Consider the following 11,440-nt stretch of genomic DNA (forward strand, 5'->3'; position numbering starts at 1 on the left):
ACATTGGAAGTCCAGAAAAGCTTTGTCTTCCCAATGGAAAGGGATCGGCCATGGTCAAGCCATTTGACCAAATGGTAAATAGAAAGGCTAAATCTGAGATAGTCCCATGTACCATTCCCAAAGAGTCTATATGTTTCTGTTGCCATATTTACCTGAAAGATCGCAAGGATGGTAAAGTCAAAAAGTTTGACTCTGCTTCAGGTAAGTCCATTATCTAACTCTATTAAGTTCATATTTGGAGATTCTTAATACATGATGTAATGTAATTACATTTTGATGTTTTGTAGAATCGAATAAATGAAAGGAAACTTAGAGGAAAAGTAAGTTGATTCATTATCGTGAAGAGATGGATTTCGATTGCATGGTTCGATGATCATAATTTTGAGCTGCTGCTTAAGAGTTATGATTGATTGCTTAGGAATAGATTACAACATAGTTTTCATATGTATTTGCATTGTAAGGACAAATTTTCTGCACTTTTATAAATAAAGAAAAGTTTTTTATTTTATCTTATTTTAAATTCCTTACAATGGCATTTGTGAAAATTGTTGTTTATATGTTTCCACTAATGGCAATATTGGAAAATGGATTTGATTCTTTCGTTTGTGGCAGTGTCAAGATTTACCAAATAAGGAAAGATTCACATCACCCAAGTTTCAGTTGGATAGAAACTTGGAATCAAGCAACTTGTATTGTGTGATGAATGAGAACTTCATCTTTAGGAAATTAAGACTAATTCCTTGTTCACATATATATGTGAGTCAAGTGAAGAACTAAGGGATCGGTTACACTTGGTTGTGTGCTGGTCAGGTCTACCACAAAGAATGATAAGACAATTCGTTATGATTTACTAAAGTTTAGTAAATATGGTTATGCTTACAAGTTTAAGTATAATTTTGAAACGTTGGAAAAGTTTCAATGTATGGCAGAACGAATGAGAAGAATCAAATTAGGCAGAAAGATAAACGTTTCTCCAATCTGAAAAGATGGGAGAGTACTTTAGTATCGTGTTTTATGATCATCTTAATGATTATGGAAAACCATATCACAATTGATCCTCTAAGGATATCTTAGTGCATTTGTATGGATAAGAAGAGGAATCGTAAATTGTTGAAATGGTTAAATCAAGAAGATGAGTCATACTTTTTTCCAAAACAAGTCTTAGAGTCATACTCCAAGATTGTGCCTTGAGTGACATAATCTTAAGAAAGGTTTTTAACACTTATCAAATGTAGTGTAAAATGTTTTCTACTCTTGTACAATTGAAATTGGTAAGTTGTGATGTTTTGGATAAAACAAAGACCAACTAAGGCCAATTGTGTGAAGTGTTTATCTTGATAAGAAACCGCACTAACTCTTGAATATTTTTTTGTCAAGGAATATTTCTTGACAAGAGAATCTTATATGTCAAGAGGACAGTGGGAGTCTTAATGATCTTGAATAGTTTCAAGAACTAATCAAGAGAAACCTATTGTTAATCACTAGCACACGACTTGAGGTTGGTAACCTATCGTGTTGACATATTCTTGTTTCTGTGCCCATTCCAATTAAAGTTAACTATGCATGTGAGTTCTATGAGTTCTCAAATGTTTCCATAACAACTTGGAAGCAATGGTAGGAACTTTTACTGCCAGGTGGAAAGAAATTAAGATTGAACAAGTTCAGTCCATATGAGTTTGGATTTGTCACTAACCTTGTCTTGTGATTATGGTTATGAAAAATTCACATGGATAGGAACACATATACCATAAACTCTAAGTGTCATAATGTTTCTCTCCAATTCATGAAAATCATTGTGAGGAAACGCTTTAACTAAGTAGATTTTAAATAGTTAGCAATTGTGATATTTGCATTCTCAAATTCGATTATGATTACGGCATCCCTCTTCATAGTTCGAATTGGGAGAAATGGAAAAGCTCTAAACATTTGAGACTTATTGATGTAAGTTCTAAAATTGCTTAGACACACATGTGAGCTATCTAAGGAAAGGTGTATGAGTCTGAGAAGCCTAGATAAAGTCTTATCGAAGCTTCTTATATCAGAAATATGAACTTTGGTAAGAAAGTCAATAATTATTGATTTCTAGAAGTCCATCTGATTTCTGAGTACATGTCAAAGCTACTGGGAGCATAAGTGATATGCTAATAAGAATGTAGTTATTATGCTAGTGGGAGCACAATTATTACGTTAATTGTTGCGAGTTAGCAATGTTAATTATAGAAAACAAAAGTTTCAATTTGCAAAGATGCAGGGTTTGAAAAGTTGTTTTGTTATAATTAAGGGAGAGAAATTCATACTTCATTTTGAATCTAAAATCTTAGATTTAGATTTTAATCAAATTTATTCAAATATATATATATATATATATATATATATATATATATATATATATATATATATGTGTGTGTGTGTGTGTGTGTTTGTGTGTGTGTGTGTGTGTTATGTTGTAAATATTTGACATAAGGAAATTCTATATATGGAAATGTAATAGCAAGAGACTGGTAAAGTATCATGTCTTTATGTGAAACATTATGTATCGTATCCCATATGCTTCGGGTATAGGATTGATTACATATGCTATAACATTAATTTGTTCTAATTTTCCAAATGCCTAGGGCATTAAGAGGGAAAATGGACTAGAACGAGATATGACTAAAATGGTTAAGCAATTGTTGAGGACAATCTGAGGTTTACCAAAGATTGGTTGCTTATGGACAGTTGGAAGTATATTCTAAATTTTGGAAGGTCCATATTGACATACTCTGAGAAGAGGTAACTCTTGTTCAGAAGTGATAGTCAAAATTGGAATATGGAAATGTTTTCATAAGTGGAAGTTATTCTTTAAATCTATGTCAGATTAGAAAAATTAATGCAAGAAGGAGGTTCAAAGGAATGTACTTGGAATGTGAGACTTCGTTTCCATGGAATTGTTCTCGTTTGGAATACTTTGTAATGTCTGTTGCAAAGTCTCTGTGACTTTTTTGCGTAGTCATTACAAGAGGATCATTGCATATAAGTTTAGAATCTAACAGATTTTGGAAAATGGCAAGAAGTTGGCATTCTTACATTTACGGTAAGGATTTGGAATTGTGAAATGAGTATCATTGAAATGCTTTCAATTGATCTATTTCACAAAGAAAGGATCATAGGCAAACATAGTGTGCATGCTTGGAGCATGGCATAACTGTTGTTTTAATTCAAGTATTAAGTTGATTAATCGAAACATTATACAATGAATAATGTGTAATCAATATGGTGATTAAGTAAAAGGTGTTTTATTTATATTCATAAGTTCTGAGACCATATTGGATTCGAATATTCTTGTGTTTCACTTTGCATGTTTTGACTTCCTGAATAACTAGGTCATTCAAACTATCCACATTCGATCACACTTTGGAAGTAGGTATTGAAGCAAGACTGTCATGAATCTGACTCTAGATTGTCTAGGTGTTTTAGACATATCATAAGTTTACCGCAATGTTCATGAGTACTCCTGGAATAAGATTCGAGTATTGGATTAAACCCACGCTCATCTGAATCACTTCATGGATTTTATCACGAGTGATTAGTGAGACGAATATCTTATATTCTTGAAACCAGGATATGTGAGTTGTAATTTACAAGTCGGTTGCACATTGACATATGTAAACGCACCCGTAACTTGGTGTTATAAAACATGTTGTTGTGTGTGATTTGATGAGTAAGTACAAGCAAGCATTTGAGTCGAAGTTTATCCATTTCTTTTACCCTTAGAGGGATAAAAGTGATATCTGTGGGCCCCTCGATGATTTAGTGATGACAAACCTAAGTGTTTGGCCAAGCCTGGACTGATTTGATTAGTTCAATTAGTCGGTCGTCATAAATCGGAAATCGGGAAACAATAGATGGACAAAGAGAATGATTATAATCCATGTCTCATGTCCATATGATATCTATAATGGAGGAATATATGATCCCTTATCTAATAGACGTTTCATTGACTAAGTCAGAGTTCTTCAGCGGCTTTTAAGAGCTACGATTGCTAGTCGGGATTTTGGAGTCGTACTTGCAATAATAGTTATTAGACTTATCCAAGTGGGAGACTGTTGGATTAGGTGTCTAAGCCCATAACTATAATTGGTATGTACTTGACCCGAGAGTAGCATGGTCTATTTTGGGTTGCATATCACTAGGACAATTTGATAGGATGGATACTTGAGTAAGAGGTTACATATGATTTATTAATATATTATAAGTTCTAATATATTAATATGAAATCATATTAATTAATTAGTATTGATCAAGAATTAATTTGGAATTAATTATGTGATCAAAAGAGACGAATTAAATATATGGGGATTGATTTGGTAAATCAATGATTCTTATAGTGTGGGCCAATTGTTATTTAGGATGGGCTAAACCAATATGGTAGTCCATGGATAGTCCATGGAGGTTTAACCCATGGAGCCTAAGTAATATGAAAGGTCATGGGCATTAGGGTTTGCATGGATGTAACCCTAGACTTTGCCACACTATAAAAGGACTCCCTTACCACCCACAATCGGGCACTAGAGTTCTTGGAGTTCATTAGAGCCGATTTTGGAGCTAGCAACATTTCTCTCAAATTCTCCTTTGTCCTAGCTGTGTTGTGAACCGTTTGAGGCATCACACTTGGGATGCTAAGTTCTTAAAGGCCAAATACAACAAGTTCAACAAGCTACATAAAGATGTAAACTCCTAACTAGTATTTTATGTTGTTTATGTAAATTGTATGCTAGTTGTAGGCTTAATGCTTTGGAAACAATATTGCATGTATAATTAGAGAAAACATAGATCCAAAGCATTTAGGATTGTATGTGCACCATAGGATGTTGTAATATACAAAACCCAACAGTGGTATCAGAGCCATGGGTTGTTTTCTGTTATATTAATGCAAATGTTTGATTTTCAAAGTTGAAAAAAAAAACATGAAGTGTGTCAAAATTTAAGATAGTTACTTGATATTATGAAAAACTAATTATTTTTAAAATTTTAGTCATTTTACTACAAGAGTTGAATTAGGTCAATTTATTAAAAGATAGAATGATATGATTATTTTATTTGTTTTAAAAGTTTGATCTAAATGTTTTGAAGGAGTTACAAATTGTGTCATAAAATTTTGGAACTCAAAAGTCTTTTTTTAACAGTTATGATCTTAAGTGTTTTGAAACTTCCATAAGTTATGGACGTGAAAAGTCTCATTCATTAAATCTTTAAGTTATAAATTCCAAGAGTCTTCAAAGGTTACAAAATTTGTTATAAATGGCTTTGAAGAGTTTCATAACTTGCCCTCAAGTTATGGAACTGGGAAAGTCTCTTTTATGGAATTCTAAAAGTTTTCAAGAGTTACAAAACTTGCCCTCAAGTTTTGGAATTTGAAAAGTTTTTTTATGAGACATTGAATTTTAAAACTAAAGTTATTTGAAAAGTTTTCAAAAGTGTAACTCATGGGTTCATAACTTAATAATAAATTAAATAGTTTTAATTTTGTTTTAGCATCTTGATGTTTTGAATAATTATTATTACATCTTATGGAGTTTATTAATAGTTAATTAAAGTGTTTAATTAAAAGAGAATTAATAATTCCATAATGACATGGTTTAAGTTTAATTAAATTAAGAGTATAGTTTAATTAATAGATTAAACCACTTAGTATTTTAAAAGTTTAAAATACACCCTTATACTATTATAATATTAACAGTTTAATATATTATATGTATAAGTAAAAAGTCGGTCTTACCGTTAGTGGGCCTCATTCACGAAGCCGGTCTATAAGGGGGGTATAAGGTTACTGCCTATAAAAGGACGGATTAATGGGTGTCCACTCTCACCCACCGCTTCCTTGACTAGTGGAGGGTCGTTAGCCAAACGGGTAGGATAGGACATTAATTTTCATTAAACGTATAATTAAAATACCAAGTAACTAAACACTTATAAATTCTCAATCTTAGTTACTTAGGAAAAATTTGAATTTGGTGCTAACCCATGAAATTGCACTTTGCACCTTGTTAAGTCGTTAGTGGAGCATGTGTGGTTAACCGACACACTATTCTGGTACTGGTAGTGTGTGGCAAAGGGTAGCTTGATATTAATCATAGATCAATGGAGCGTGTGTGGTTAACCGGCACATTGATTAGGTGATCTGTAACATTGAGTGTACCAAGCTAATTTGCATGGTTATTCACACCTTGTTTGTGATCCTCGGTATCCCAGTCACAAACTTGAAGGGCATAATCGAGATTTAAACATGTCATTGAAAAGTTCAATGAATCTTAAAGAATCTAGGAATTTCAATTCATTTAAAACATAATAATCAATTTCGTTTTTCATGGTGGAAATTGGTAAATCGTCACTTACCTACATTCAAATATTTTGCAATTGGATTACGACATCCCTCTTCCGAATTGTAAAATATTGTGCTGGGTCCTAGCCTTAATATTTCATTTTGGTGTTATATTAAGGACTTAAATCAACTAAAATTGAATTTCTCCCTTGTAGATGTCTAGTTCTGACAACTATGGTCTTCCCGAATCCTTTCTTTATAAAGAGGATATTCCACAAGACGATCAAGGTGAAATATTAATCCCTTCTTCGTGTTGTAGTGGAACTTCTCTTCCTCCACTTCCTCCAATAATTCTCCCTAACCCACAAGTTCAAAGACTTGAAAGTTTCAAGTTCACTCAAACCCTATTGGCTATCAAACACAAGATGGAAGGTCTGTGTGTGCACATGTCTTGGAGATGAAGTCACACATTGACAGGTTGGGTGTCACAACTAGCATTTTTAGCTAGGAGATTCTATTTTCATGTAAACATCAGCTATTGCATGACTTGTACTCTAAGTGAATATCATGCTATATGCTAAAATGAAACCATCCATTTGAATCCAAAATCCTGAGTGAAGTTCAAAACCTAATACAATACATCCCATATATTCAACTATGGGTTGAAAACCCTAAAAATCCTGGTTCAAGTTTATTATGGACTAGGATCCTCTTATTGGGCCTAATAGACCAATAAACTTTCAATTTGACTATTTTGGGCCAAGGAACCCAATTAGGGTTCTAATTGGACCCACATCCATGAAACTAAAGTATTTTGGGTCATGTGGGCCTAGAATAATTCATCTTATCTCTAATGGGCCATGATGGGTCGTACATGGTTTCATAAGCCCTAACAGGCCGCAAACTATATTTTTGGGCTTCATTGGGCCGTGAACCCTCATAAGGGTCCAATGGGCCAAAAATTCTCATCTTGGGCCTCATAATGTCAAACATGAGCTAATATGGCCCAAAGTTTTTCTCTCTTCTTTTCCTTTCCCCATTCTCGGCCCACAAACAAATAAAAAAAGAGATTAAACATGCATGTGCCACCTAATCTTTGCATGGTGGACTTCCATGCTTAAACACATCAAATAACAAGAAAATCACACACGCCCATGCAAAATCACTTCAACATTTCCCTCCTTTTTCTCTCTTCATTTTAACTCTCGGCCAAGGGTGTTTCACCACCCTCATTTTCTTTCATTTCAACTCCACCAAGAACTCTTCATCAAAGCTCATCACTTTTGGTAAGTTTTTGTTTGACTCCATAGTTTTAACTTCAAGTTTACACCAAAAATCTCTTCTTAACCCAAATCATTTCATGATCTATGCTCTTAGAACATCTAAGAGCTCGAAAATCTTCTCAAGAACACATTTAGGGCCGAGATCTTCTCATTCCCTCACCAAAAACTGAAAACTTCAAATCAATGTGAGTTCATACCCCTATTTTCGATTTTTACTTTGTTTCAGGGGAGAATACAAGTTGTTTTTTGTAGATCTATGTGTGTATGCATGAGTTTGTGTGTTTTCTTTAGTTACATATGTGTTTATGGGTTGTAAACTTCATAAACTTAAAGATCTACTAAAAGATGATGATATTGGTATAACATAACACTTATTTCAACTTATCTTACAAGAAAAGGATTTAAAATACATATAAGTTACTTAAAGTTAGGAAAAACTTCATAAAATTGGCTAAAATCGACAAAATGACAAAAGAATGGACTATTTATGTAACTCACGGCTAGTAAGGGGCTCAAAAGGAAATTTTGCTAAACAAGGCTAATCTCGACATTTGAGACCTTAAAAGGACTAAAAATGTAAACATTTTCATAAATGGGCCTTATTTGGGCTCCTCACGGTTTTGGGCCCAAACATTGTAAATTTTAATCTTTTGTGGGCTTAAATGTCATTTTCAAGAAAGTTGTTCCAAAAATGTAAGTTTTTTATAATAAGGGTTAAAGTTGCTAAAATATAATAATTTGGGTCAAAAAGATAAAATTTTCTATAATGGACTGAATATGTATATTTTTATAAAAATCAAGCTAAAATGATATTTTTGACAAAAGTGAGTTAAAAATGTTATTTTTACAAAAACTAGCCTTAAATACAAGTTTTGTCCAAAAAGGGGCCTAAAATGTTATTTTTACTAAAATTGGGCCTTAACTGTAAATTTTTGGCTTAATGGGCCAAGAATGTCATTTTTACAAAAAGTGGGCCCTTTATGCCATTTTAGTAAATAATTGAGCTAATACTAGCAAAATAATAACAAACGGGCTAATTTTTACCATTCTCAGGTTATTGGGCCTTAGTGGCCCATTTATATGCTTGATAGGTCCTGAATACTCTTTATATGTTTATTGGGCCTCATTGACCCATTAACATGCTCGACGGACCTTGGATACTACTTGCGTGCTATTTGGGCCTGTAAATACCTTACATGTGAAATGGGCCTTAGTTGTCCTTTTACATATATTTTGGGCCCATGTTATATAATCTCATTCCTTTCGGGCCTGAAAATGACTTACATGTTTAGTGGGCCTTAGTTGCTCACATACATGGTTCATTGGGCCTGGAATAAGCTTTATATGTTTCTCTTCGTGTAAATTTGATTAAGAATCTAGTGAGACGTGTCGGTTGACACCTATTGAGTGTACGATCGTAGCCTGTAGTTATAACCAGAGTCTCTTGGAGGGAGAGCGGGGGTTTGTGTATAGATCTATACGGGGATGATACCCACACCTGAGCTGTTCACTACAGTTAGACTAAACCAGTCTAGGGTGACAAAAACCTTATTCTATTTTCCGTTGGCATTCAACAACTCCAAGACAGGCGAAATTGTCATTATTTAGTATGGTTATAACGACCCACTTAGAGGAATTAACATTATAAATTTACGGGATACCATTCTCTTTTCTCTTGGGATTACTCGGGAACATACTCACGCCGGTACTCGACCTCGGGGGTTGACTTACCAGCATTCTCTTTTTACAGGCAACATAGGGTTGTCTGGGGGCATTCTCTTACATTCTCTTTACATTCTCTTCATTCACTTTTGGCATTCTATTAAACAATAACACACATGCATTAATACAAGATCAGACACAAACCTACTAAACTATTTTAAGAAAATACAGGATTTTCTTGTGATTACAAAGTTGTACAAATCATTTTCTCAAACATGCTTATGAACTCACCAACATTTTTATGTTGACCTTTTTAAATCAACTTGTATTCTCAGGAAACCATTGAAGCAAGTTGAGCTGAACAAACTAATGGATGTTTTGTTATACTTTGTTTCATCATACTTATATTATTTTGGCATGTAATATTTAAACACAATACTCGATGTAAACAATGTATGTTGTTATATTACATGTGTGGTAACGATGATCTTAAGTTTCAATTATATACTATGTGATGATACTACAAGGATGAAGTCACGCACAAGCCCCCGGACGTTTCCACCGTCTGGTTCGGGGGTGTGACACTGGGAATGTTAGGAGTCGATGTCTTCAGGAAGCTGGTTGTTGATTTGGTTCTTCAGTCACTCCCTGATTCGTATAGTGAGTTCATTAAGGACTACTATATGACAGATCACGACATAACCCTTATCGATCTTGCCTATTTGCTTGTTGTTCCTGAATCAGCAATGATTTGGCGCACTGGTAAAGCAAATTTGATTGGAAGATCTTCTCCACAAACTTCCATGGACAATGGCAACATTGGAAGTCCAGAAAAGCTTTCTCTTCCTAATGGAAAGGGATCGGCCATGGTCGAGTCATTTGACCAAATGGTAAAGAGAAAGGCTAAATCTGAGATAGTCCCATGTACCATTCACAAAGAGTCCATATGTTTCTGTTGCCAAAAGAAGGGGCATTAGTTGCGAAGCTGTCACATTTACCTGAAAGATCGCAAGGATGATAAAGTCAAAATGTTTGATTCTGCTTCAGGTAAGTCCATTATCTAACTCTATTAAGTTCCTATTTGGAGATTCTTAATAGATGATGTAATGTAATTACATTTTAATGTTTTGTAGAATCGAAGAAATGAAAGGAAACTTAAAGGAAGAGTAAGCTAATTTTGATCGTGAAGAGATGGATTTTGATCGCATGGTTTGATGATCAGCATTTTGAGCTGCTGCTTAAGAGTTATGATAGATTGCTTAGGAATAGATTACAACATAGTTTTATATGTATTTGCATTGTAAGGACAAGTTTTCTACACTTTTATAAATAAAGAAAAGTTTTTTATTTTATCTTATTTTAAATTCCTTACAATGGCATTTGTGAAAATTGTTGTTTATATGTTTCCACTGATGGCAATATTGTAAAATGGATTTGATTCTTTCATTTGTGGTAGTGTTAAGATTTACCAAATAAGGAAAGATTCGCATCACCCAAGTTTCAGATGGATAGAAACTTGAATCATGCAACTTGTATTGTGTGATGAATGAGAACTTCATCTTTGGGAAATTAAGACTAATTCCTTGTTCACACACACATACACACACACACACACACACATATATATATATATATATATATATATATATATATATATATATATATATATATATATGTGTGTGTCAAGTGAAGGACTAGGGGATCGGGTACACTTGGTTGTGTGCTGGATAGGTACACCACAAAAAACGATAAGACTATTCGTTATGATTTACTAAAGTTTAGTAAATATGGTTATGCTTACAATTTTAAGTATAATTCTGAAATGTTGGAAAAGTTTCAATGTATGGCAGAACGAATGAGAATAATCAAATTACGCAGAAAGATAAAGTTTTCTCTAATCTGAAAAGATGGGAGAGTACTTTAGTATCGTGTTTTATGATCATCTTAATGATTATAGAAAACCATATCACAATTGATCCTCTAAGGATATCTTAGTGCATTTGTATGGCTAAGAAGAGGAATCATGAATTTTTGAAATGGTTAAATCAAGAAGATGAGTCATACTTCGTTCCAAAACAAGTCTTAGAGTCATACTTCAAGATTGTGCCTTGAGTGACATAATCTTAAGAAAGGTTTATAACACTTATCAAATGTAGTGTAAAATGTTTTCTACTCTTGTACATTTGAAATTGGT

This window comes from Lactuca virosa, chromosome 2 (assembly GCF_052849685.1).
Source record: "Lactuca virosa cultivar CGN04683 chromosome 2, Lactuca_virosa_CGN04683_v6, whole genome shotgun sequence".
Lineage (NCBI taxonomy): Eukaryota > Viridiplantae > Streptophyta > Magnoliopsida > Asterales > Asteraceae > Lactuca > Lactuca virosa.